The sequence below is a fragment of the Cryptomeria japonica genome, chromosome 2 (genome assembly GCF_030272615.1).
Source record: "Cryptomeria japonica chromosome 2, Sugi_1.0, whole genome shotgun sequence".
Taxonomy (NCBI): Eukaryota; Viridiplantae; Streptophyta; class Pinopsida; order Cupressales; family Cupressaceae; genus Cryptomeria; species Cryptomeria japonica.
In genome coordinates this window covers 309,089,112-309,101,692 of record NC_081406.1, presented here as the reverse complement: position 1 = coordinate 309,101,692, position 12,581 = coordinate 309,089,112, and positions in this window count along the sequence as shown.

Below are 12,581 nucleotides of genomic sequence, written 5' to 3'. Positions count from 1 at the left end.
ATTTTTAGGTACATGAGACAAAGATCTCATTATTCTACTGGAGATGTTGTTGAGAGCATACAAATTATTTTTCTATCATAGACATATTTGATGGATGGTGGATAGATTGGTATATCTTCATATTCAATGCCATCATCTTGGTTTGGTTCATTATCATAAGCTCGGAAGATAGAACTTGTGCTACAATTGTGGGTAGATAGGAATTCATAATCATGTGAATCAGTAGTTACACTTTCTACATAGGTTTCTCTATCAAATTCCTCTTCATCAATATCCTCGATTGGAGATAGAGGAGTTTCATTTGTGTTGATGATATTTGGGAGAGTAGTCTGATTTGTATCTTCCTCTTCCATAATAGAGACTTCATTGAGTGTTTGAATGAGAGATAGGGGTAATATGGAATTACCATCTCTTGTTGGTGCTATATTTGTTTTTGATAATGATGTAGATATATCTGATGCTGGTGCAATCTCCATTTCCATTACTATTTTTACATGGGAAGTTGGCTGAAAATTTGTTTGTAATGTGTCGCTAGATGATTCAGGTTTCTAACTTCCTCCTATTTTTGTCAAACTTTGAATTGTTGGGGAATCTAGTTGGGATATATTTCTCTGCCTTGTTAACCCTATGTATCCCAAACCCCAATTCTTAGGATTTTCACTAGGTAATATGGGCTCAAAGATACCTTGTGCATGTTCCCCCAAGCCTATGGTTCCATCATAACCATGGCATTTTAACATTTTGAAACCATGACCATATTGTTCTAAGGGGAGTTGGACATTTGGAGTATCACTTTCTTCTTTGTACAACCATCTATTGATATCTTCTTATAAAGATTCTTCATTGAGTTCTCCCCACCAGATGAAGGAACAATCACCAAAAAACTGGATGACTTATTTTCCTTTGTCTTTACCTATTGATTGTGGTAATGTTCTCCCAAAGGATCAAGGAGAGAGATGTGCTACTGGTAATGTCCTAGAACATGAGTACTCACCACACCCTTCATCCTTGATTTGAAGAGGAGGTTTTGTGGTTGTGCTAGGTATTGATGCTGGTGTTTCTAAAACCTTTAGGGATTCCATTTGTAATTGAAGTGGGGCTAATAGATTGTTTGGTACTTTATTATCTATGCTTTCCCTTAAATAATTATAGTGTTGAAAAGGGTTTGGGTCTCCATGAACAGTGACCTCAATACCATTTTATGGGAACTTAACACATTGGTGAAAAGTCGATGGTACTGTGTGCATGGTATGTATCCATGGGCGGCCTAATAGTATTTTCTATCCTAATTCTTTGTCCAAAACTTGAAAGGTGGTATCTGTTGTAACTGGTCCCACTTGTATTGGCAAAATCACTAGACCCTTAGAAGGGTGTTCCTCATCATCATAAGCTCTGATATTGATTCTCTTGGTAGGATCAATATGATGATTTAAATATCCTAAAGCTTTAATCAAATGAAATGTGCATATGTTAAGGCCAACTCCACCATCTATAAGTACTCTTTGAACTTTCTTTCGATGAATCAAAGCTTCCAAGTGTAGGGGATCATTATGCATGGGTCAGTCTATAGGCACATCCTACTCAGTGAATGCAACCTTTGAAGCTGCCAAATTTCCAACCATGGACTAGAATGTGTTCTCGTCAATATCTCTGGCAACAACTGAATCTTGTAATGCTTTGTCAAGAAGTGCCTTATGAGCTGGCAAGATGCGCAGTAACTTGAATAATGAAATTTGAGTTGGAGTTCATTTCAACTGATCTACCATATTGTAATTGCGAGTTGTTGAAGGGGGATTTGATGGTACCCCTTGTAATGTGACCTTTGATCTTCTAGTGATGACAACACAATCTCTGCTTTTGACATTTATTGTGATTGTAGCTACTGTTGCATCTCCTGTACTAAGTGTGTTTATGGCATAATCAAATGCAACATTGCTCTAATTGTAGTGTTGTTTTGTGCATTGTAACTAGAAGCCTTTCCTTTTTCATTATTGAAGATGGTATGATCTATGTTGGGTGTTTTATTTGTATTTTTTGGGATCTAAAAACACTGAGAGGGGGGGGGGTGAATCAGTGTTCTGCTAGAATGTACAATTTTTAACTTTCTACACCATGCAAGTATGTACCGGTAAACAAATAAACATATAACAAGAAGCAAATAAATCATCCATAAAAATGAACACCATAACACATAGAATTTATACGTGGAAAACCTCAATGAGGAAAAACCATGGTGGGATTTGTGACCCACAATATTAGTTCACTAGCCATATGAAAAGATATTACATAAATAGGGGCCTGCACTTGCAGGAAGGCATACTGCCTAGAGCATACTACTCATCACTAAAGAGCCTCACTGACTACAAGCTTTCTGCCAAAGTAAATTACTTAAAATGAACTCAAGAATGCATCTGCTATGCCAAATAGAGTTTCGGTTCTAGTTCTGCTTTGTACCGATTCACAATCTTGAACTATTATTGGTATTACTTCTCCTCCAAGAGTGCTTTCCTAGCTATCTATAGATCATTGCATGATACAATGTTCGCATACAAAAATGATCTCCATACATATATTTTGCATCTCACAGTTCTGCTATATATCTATCTCTATACCATCTCTATATATCTTAAATTCACCTATCAAACTGACTTATATACCTATTACATATGATATGCCTTATGTCAGCTTACAATGCATTTACAAAGAATTTTCAATATTGGCCTTGACAATAATTACAAAATGATTTACTAAAATAAATCTTTCTTGATGTCGGCTTCCTTGAAGTAGTGATGTCGATGTCGGTACCGATGTAGGCCTGAATGCTTCCAATGTCAGTATTTGTCGGTATGTGCCTCCTAGTACCAGTTTGTGACTTCCATCAATTCTTTTTGCCTTCTATTTGATCTTATTTCCATCAATGACAACAAAATGAATCTAATAAGTGTCAATTTCCAACAATCTCCCCCTTTGGCATTGATGGCAACACTCATGTGAAAAATGGATTTCATGCCAGTGTGCTCCCCCTAAGCAACACACTTCAACTGATAACATATTCCCTAATATTTTTCACATATGTACATACTCCCCCTTTGAAATTAATGCCAAAGATCGGTGAAGGAATAGAAAATTAAATAATATAGTTAGAGTCATTTGAGCTTAGTCATCTTTAGAATTTTTGGGTATGCCTTTTGCAGCAACTGAAGATATGTGTCCCAACCTGATTTGAAAGTGTCTGATACCGATGCAAGTCCACTGAGTAAGTGGGTAAGTGATTCCTTCTCCTGGGTATCTACTGGTGTGGGCTTGGCTAGCATGTCCATGCATTCTCTCTTGTGAACACCCAAAGATTCAAGTCTTGGACTCACCAGTCCTCTTAAATTTCTTGCTCTCCTCGATATTTTTTCTTTTTCTTTCTCAAAAGCAAAAACTTGGTTCTCCAAGGACAAATTTTTTCCATCAACAGATGTAGTTAGTGTAGTTATCCCATCAAAAGAATTAGCAATAGTAGTCATTTTGTCATATAATTATTTCAATCTATCATTTACATTGGTTGTTAGACTTCCTATATTACAACATACTCGGTAAATATTGGTTAATTGTTTCAAAGAAACCTCAATAGAGATAAGTTTGTCCTCTATCTTCTTCTTCCCATTTTTTATAAGCTGATCAAAAGCTGTTGTTTTAGCTACAGAGAAACTTTCCAAAGCCTATCGGTCTACAATATGTCTCAAGGATTGATAGTTATTTGATATGTGTGTTGTTAAAGCTTTGAGCTTACCGGAAGGGCTTACTCCATCCTCTATCTGACAGTCATGCATTATTCTATGTAATAAAGAGACCGATTGATCAATTAACCCTTTGTTTACAGTTCCTTCCTTTAACAATTTCTGAGTGGCCATCATCATTAGTTCTGTTGGACTTAACTCATAAACTGATTTCTTCTCGACCTGAGAAGTGTCAATTGCCAAGACTCTTGCCGGTGAATCTATTTTTCTTTCTGGTATGGAATCAATTGATTTAACCTTGTCCATCTCAACCTATTTTGCATCGGTGGCTTTGCCACTTGGTGCAGTGTCGGTTACTGCCGGTGGAGTATTATCCATAGTGTTTCCAGTGTCCTGTACACTCTCTTGCTCAAAATTGGTTTGTGTTGGTATAAACTGTACACTCTCTTTGACTACCAGTTGTGGATGTGTGCTTTTAGTTGCAGTCGGTTGTGATTGTATCAAAATTAGAGTAGAAGTGCCTAAAATACTCTTTCCTTTTGATTTGTTAGGAATTGTAGGGGATGTTGCCTTTGAAAATTCTTCCTGAGATGTGAGAAAGTTTGGGTTTTTCTGAAAGAATTTTGTCCACCCCTTACTTGTCTCATTTACCACCTCATTCACTCTACCCATCATAAGACTTATCTGCCGGTTTGACTGTCTGCTTAGATTTGGAACCTAGCTGAGTATCTATCTTATAAATCACATTCTACACATATGCAGACATTTTATCAATTTTCTTCTCTCCTTTTTCTATTGAAACTTGTTTTCACTTCAAAAGCCTTTTCTCCTGAAGTGCTTTGTCTTACCATCTAATGGGGCATCTAACAACATATTTGCATAAAGCTCAAAAATACTATCATCTCCCTCATATCCAAGCTCAGTGATCCAGATTTGCCTGGGTTCAACTGCTTCCATGAGTGTTTCATCAGTTTTCACCATGAAACATATGTTAGTGGAATACTTCTCCACATTGTTCTTAGAGATTCTTTCCCTTTTCCTCATGTTCTCCTGAAATTTCTTGAAGTTACCCCAGATCTTCTCATTCCTGCCAGTACCAAGACCAGTGATAGCCATTTTGATTTGCATACCTATCTGTATGTCATGAGCCTATTACTTCTTTCCTAAACTAGGTAGCTCATTCAAGAAATAAAGAATCAAACAAACAATTATGTTTCCATATCTAAATGTGTCTTTCTTGGTTCCTTTGATCTTTTTAAGGTTTAACATTAACTCACTCCTCATCCATTCCCATAAGTCATATTTCACTTTATTTCTTATTTGATATGCGACATGAATGTATGAACTTGCAACAGAGTTCAAGTGATTTGATTGAGTTACCTTATATCCTATGATCATGCTTGCAAATTTTATGTCTGAGTTGGTTATTGTGCTTATCCTTATTGATCTGTTATCCGGTGTGGAACTAGTGAGTTTTTGAACCTCTTTGTTGGAAATTTTCTTACCAGGTTCTTGTCCAACCCTAGGTAAGCCAGTGACAGCTTGAATGGATTCCTTTATGATCATGTAGGGTCTATCTAACCAAATGAATTCGTTATGAACCCTTCTTAGGACGTATCTAATAACTTCATCCTTGAATTTTGGTAAATACAGAATACCGATTAACCCTAGATCCTCAATTGCCTTAAATTTTGGTTTAATGTTTTTGGTGTCTCCCAGTATCACTGATTGATACATTCTTTTTATGTCTTTGGTGCCCAGATCCTCAAGAGTGCAGTGGATGTATGCCCTCACATCTTCAATATACATTACTTCTTCAGGAACCCTAGAAAACGCTCTCGCAGAGTCTTCCTTCTTCGCAATTTCAGGAAACTCCTTAAAGACTGGCCATAACCTATCCTTAATTTTGATGATTGTCAGTTTTGTAATAAAAGTAGGAGGGGAAGCTCCAGATTCCATTTCAAAAATACCTGAATGCCAATGAAAGATTTGAGTGCTTTAGATAACTACTCGAAATCCTTTCTCAATGCTTTGTTCGCTCTTAGTTCGCCTTTACTTCACTTTGATACCAATTATTAGGATATAAGAACACTGAGAGGGGGGAGTGAATCAGTGTTCTAGCCATATGTACAATTTTTAACTTTCTACACCATGCAAGTATGTACCAATAAACAAATAAGCATATAACAAGAAGCAAATAAATCATCGACATAAATGAACACCATAACACATAGAATTTATTAGTGGAAAACCTCAATGAGGAAAAACCACGGTGGGATTTGTGACCCACAATATTAGTTCACTGGCCATATGAAAAGATATTACATAAACAGGGGCCTGCACTTGCAGGAAGGCATACTGCCTAGAGTATACTGCTCATCACTAAAGAGCCTCACTGACTACAAGCTTTCTGCCAAAGTAAATTACTGAAAATGAACTCAAGAATGCATCTGTGATGCTAAATAGAGTTCTAGTTCTGGTTCTGCTCTGTACTGGTTCACAATCTTAAACTATTACTAGTAGTACTTCTCCTCCAAGAGTGCTTTCCTAGTTATCTATAGATCATTGCATGATACAATGTTCGCATACAAAAATGATCTCCATACATATATTTCGCATCTCACTATTCTGCTATATATCTATCTCTATACCATCTCTATATATCTTAAATTGACCTAGAAGACTAACTTATGTACCTATTACATATGATATGCCTTATGTCGGCTTACAATGCATTTACAAATAATATTCAATGTCGGCCTCGACAATAATTACAAAATGATCTACTAAAATAAATCTTTCTTGATGTCAGTTTCCTTGAAGTACGGATGTTGGTGTCGGTGGTGTTATAGGCTTGAATGCTTCAAATACCGGTATCTGCTAGTATATGCCTCCTAGTGCTAGTTTGTGACTTCCATCAAGTCTTGTTGCCTTCTATCTGATCTTGTTTCCATCAATGACAACAAAATGAATCCAATGAGTGTCAATTTCCAATAGTATCCACAGTAATGTTGCCTTGATCAATGAGGTCTTGTATGAGGTTTTTTAGGTTGTAGCAACTTGTTGTCTCATGACCTTTATTGTAGTGGTATTCACAAAAATCATTATCATTCCACCAAGAGGGCTTGAATGAACCTAGTTCATATGGTCTAGCTTTTGGAAGAACTATGGCATTATTTTGTATTAACTTTTTGAGTGTTGATTCAATAGGTTCACCAAGGGGTGTAAAGTTTCTTCTGGGTGCACCTACCCTTGGTGGTCTTGAATTGGTTAATTGAATTGAATTAGTGTTGTTTATCTAAGTTGGATTCTTATCGAAAAAATTAACTTGTCCTTGTAGAGATACTACTGGGTTGATCTCTATTTACAACATAGGCATCAACAACTCCATCACTTGTGACATTTTTGTTCCTAGGCCAAAATTTTGGCCTTCCATTATTTGTACTTGTGGTTGGCCCATTATCTTTGTGGTGTTTTGGTATCCCTTGATCTAATAAGACTCTTTCACACTTGATGCCTTTCTCTGTGATATCCTTAAAATTGTTTAGGAATTGCATTTGCAATGGATACTTAATTGGAGGCACAAGGTTTTCATTGAAAATGTCTACTTGCTCAGCTTCAGGGATATGACTAAGACATTTGCGGTATAGGACCCTCCATCTTTGCAAGAATGTAGTGAAGGTTTCTCCTTCCTTTTGATTTGTTGCATATAAATCCATCAAGGTAACAGGATAATCTATATTGAATACAAAGTTTGATATGAATAACTCAGCCAGTTCACCCCACGAAGCAATCTTAGGTGGGCGGTGTGAAAACCATTCCAATGCTATCACTCCAAGACTTTTGGAAAATAGCCTCATTAATTATGTATCATCGTGGGCTACCTCAATACATGCCATGAAGAATTCTCTAACATGATCTCGAGGATCACCTTTCCCTCTATAGTTGTTGAACCTTGGAGTTTCAAAATGTGGTGGAAACAATGGCATGTATAACTTTCTGTCAAAAGGATATGGATAGAGGTCCTCCATTGTATATCTCTTTTAATCATTAACTATTTGGATATTGGTCATCTACTTCTAAAGATTCTCCATTTGTTGAGTTAGGATCTCAGTTTGTGTCAATGGTGCACTAACTTGATAAGTGTTTCCCACAAAAGGGATAGTGTTGGAGTATCCTGGAGCTTGCTAAAATATGGACTAACCATGTAATTGTGCACCATAAGTCCCACTAGGTGGTGTAAAGTATGCAAATTGTGTATTGACATTTAGTTGAGTTGAGATAGTTGCCCCTTGATTCACATTTTGGCCATTGTAGGTGGATCTAACTAAAATTGAAGGTTGAGTTATACTTGTTGAAGTAGTGTTTTGAGATATTGTAGCTTGCATTGTTACACTGGGCATTGTCTGAGATGTAACATTAGTACTTGTTGATGCCACTGTCGATGGTTCTGAAGTTGTAGTCGCTTGAGTATTTTGAGATACACCCTGGGTTGATGTAGCAAGTGCAACTTGAGTTTGTGTAACAGTAGATACTTGAGGAACATTTTGATTCAATGTCACACCTAATGGAAATATAGCCAAAATATCCATACTTGGCCCTATTTTGGACTAAAAGTGTGAGATATATGTATTTATCATTGTTGAGGAGGGTGTTGAGGATCATAAGAATTGTTGGATCTTGTTGGTCTGCTTCCAATTTTTCTTTAGTCAGATTATGTTGTATCTCATCAGTGGAAGGCATCATGTTTGTGTTTGTTTATAAGGTTGTGGGTCTTTGAACTTGTTTTTTTTAGTTTGTGGACAAGTTCATATTCCATGTGGGGTTAACTGAAGGATCCTTTTTAGGACCCATCTGATGTTTTGCCTTTGGAGCACGTGTTAATGGCATTAATGTTATTCCAAAGTGATCTTGACTCTTTAAGAATCTCTAAAATGTGGATGCAAGACTTAGCTAAATGCAACTGGGTATGCTTCTAAGAATTTCTAAAGACTAAAATGTAGACAATGCAATCTATGAATGAAGACTTTCTATAAAGGATTTCTGAATTCAAACACATGGTTTTCAATGTATTGTCAAAATGCTTATAGTTCTTCCTCTTCTTTGATTTGATTTTTGACGTCTATGTCAATTTGTACTGACTTCCAAACTTTATCATCTATGACAGGTTGGACTATGTCATATTGGTCTTGATCAACTATCAATTCCTTAGCATGAATATTCAAACCATCAATTATTTCTAATTGAACATTATTTGGCCCAAGATTGGGTTTCTCAAATGGGTATTTATTGTCTCCTTTCAGACCCATATGATAAAGTTTACAATGCAGACTATGTAGAGCCTAGGAATGATTGACACTTTGCTTTAAGAACTCTAACAAGGACTTAGAAACTCTACTATGGTATTTTCAACCAATTGTCTGATGGATTCTTTTTGTGCTGCCTTTTTTTATCTTTTTCCTCAATTTTTCATCAAGATGGACAGATTTTTGGATCTCATTGTCTATGATGGTTTTAACTATGTCATACTGGGCATGATTAACTTTTAATTTCCAAGCGAGATTGTCCAAACTATCAATTATTGCTAATTGGTTGTTGTGTGGCCCAAGATTGGGTTGCTCAAATGGAAATTCATCATTTCCTTTCAGACCCATGTACTTAAGTATGCTTCTAAGACTCTAATTCAATACTGAATTCTATATGAGTGGATGCAAACTTGATTTAAGGCTACTCTTTTGTGATGTGAGGACTTGTGAAAGAAATTTGTGTAAGATGAGGACACTAAAGGACTATGCATGAACTAGATGCCTAGGACTTAAGATCACTTGAAAATTCCATGTTTCCCATCTTTGAATTTTGCAAAAAAATTTGTTTGATGTTGACATTTGCCTTTGTGGATGTGTAGACCTTGTTGAAATTTGGTTTTTGCAGAGATATAATAGAAAGCAAAGAAAACAATCTTAAACAAAGAGAGAACTTGTTTGAAGGAATTTTTCAAAGTCCCATGAATGTTGAGATCTTCTTCAAGTCCCTATTTTGTTTTTGATAGTATTTTTGGCAATTAGATATCACATCAATCAGACTCTCCTAAGTTTAATAGGTCACAAGTATTACCACAACCCACATCTTGATACTCTATCAGCTCAAAGAACCCTGTCACACCCTAGGGTGCGCCCATTTTTTTGCCTATTTTTGGAAATTAGACCAAAGAAGATTTCTCCTCGATTAGCTCGTTATCCTAAGAGATATATGGTGAGTGTCTTGGGGATGGATTCTTCCCCACCCTCGCATTGTGATAATCAAAGTGTCTAGTTATTGACTCGCTTTGGCCTTTATTGCTATCAATTTTAATTAGGCTTTTGTTTGAAGATACCCTTTGAAGTCACACAAGCACAATTGAGGCCTATATCCCAACAAAGTACCAAGCAAGATGTAGTCATGCAAGCATGTTTGAGACCTCAAGGCCCTACAAAGTGCTCGATATGAGATAAACTCAAATATGCTCCATCCCCTGAGATTTTCATCTCAAAAGGTGATTTGACTATAGTGAGTTAGAATACTTGGCTTTATCCATACTCACTTGGGTTGTTCCCTTCACACCAACTGCCTCAAGGCAACTCAGAAAGGAAGGCCCTCTAAAGGATGTAAGTACATAAATTAAATGAAAGCATAAAAGAAGAGGGTTTAGTTTCCTGATCACCCATTGAAGGGGAGAGCATAATACCTATCTCTTCAAAGACAGGTAAAACAAAATCCTTTTTACCCTCCAATTGCAATGATTTTCTACTCTAAGTGGAGATGTTACTCCACACAGGCATGGTGATCACTTTTAATCCTCATAACAATTTGTGAAGTAAGAAAAAGAATTTGTTTTGTTCTTTTTAACAACACCAAAAGAAAGTTTTCTACTCTAACCTTGCAGAGGAAAATGACGTTAATAGACACATGGTGGGCTATCCAACCTATCTTTCCCTCGGTTACAAAGCTTTATCTTCAATCATAGAGTAATTCTGACAAAAATCATAAAAAAAGAAAGGCAGAATGAAGAAAAAATCAAATTACAATTGTGAATTACCTTTTGATCAATTGCAGATTACCTTCTCATCAAATGTGAATTAATGTGCTAGGAACTGCGAATTACTGTGATAGCAATTATGAATTGATCTCTAAGCCATTGCGGATTGTTCTCTAAGAAATTGTGAATTAGTTATCAGACATATTTCAATTTAAATAGAAATATAAGATAGAAGAGAGAAGTTTATTATGTGGTGATGTCACTCTAGATCATGCAAGCCATCACTTCAATGTCATCATAAAAGTTGAATTTGGCAAGGAATCAATGAATATTTTTGTGGTATTGAGTGATTGCCTCTCTTTCTTTAATTGCACAAGGTTCTCTTTCTGCCTTTAGGAGCTTTTGGTATGTTATTTGTTCTCTTCTATGCTATCTTGCCCTCCTGGAAACTGCAATTTTGAAAGTCACCTTTCCTACCATTAGATTAGACACATTTCATGCAAAAAAAGTGAATTTTCTAGAATTTAAAAATATTTATGGGTTAGGTGCGCAAGACCAAATAATTAAGAAATGACAAATAAAAATTGACCTTTGCTCCTTTCTGGCAATTGCGGAGGATTTTTAGCAATTGTGAGAGATTTTAAAAGCAATTGCAGAAGATTTTAATATCAATTGCAGATAAATATTAGCAATTGCAAATTTCTGTGATGTTGATTGTAGACTTGCATTTTTTGGGCTCATATGGATTTGCAAAATCAAATTAAACAAAAAGTGAAGGTTAGATCCGATCTTTCACATTGGGTTCACCAATGTTTCCATGCCTGAATGTCGTAAATGCTAGAATAGGAAATAAGGACAATCACAAAATCCTTAACTATCAAACCAATTTCGAACATAAATCAATGAAATAAAATGCATAAATGAAAGAATTAAACAATTAGCATAATTGGAAAGCCCCTGAATTACATTGTAGCTTCCATTGTTCTTCTCCTTAGTTGTTGTTCAATGGCTCTCAAGTATTACACTAATTTCTTGCATAGATTAACAACTATTTTGAAGACTATGATCTAGCTTGGAAATGAAAAAAGAGGTTGAATTTATAGATTTTCAACACATAAGGGGTGAGAATTTGAACTCAAGTGTTGATTGATAGATAACTAAAATTGATTGATCAGTGAACTCAATAGATTGATCTGTTAACATAATTGATTGATTTTTTAGCTCATTTGATTGGATAGTGAACTAAATAGATTGGCTAGTGAATTGGATAGATTAGTCACTTGACTAAATTGATTAAGAGATGACTAATTAGATGTATTAGAAGACTGAATTGATTGATTAGCAAAAAAGAACTGATTGAGAGTTAAAAAGGGAGATTGACTAGTTAACTGATTAGTCAACTGATTTGATCAATTAGTTTGATTTCAACATGTGCTATAGGATTTTAAAATTGTATTTGATTTTCATATTCAATTTGGATTTGAATTTGGACTTTCGAATGCTGAAATGCACATGAAATTAACTAAAATTCACATTTGGTGAAATGTTAATTTGGGAGAAATGAAATTAATTGAAATGATATGAAATTCGAATTTGGGGAAAATGTGAAATGAAATTAGATGAAATTAATTGGAATTAGAATTTCGGGAATTAGAAGAATAATTAATTAATTTAAACTATTTAAATGAAATTATTTAAACATTAAAAATAAAATTTAATTAAATAATAAAGATTATTTAACTAAGGAAAATGTCACAATTAATTAAATAATTAATATTTAATTAATATTTAGAAGAGGATTAACTGATTAAATTTTTTTGAGAATAGAATTTGAATAACTA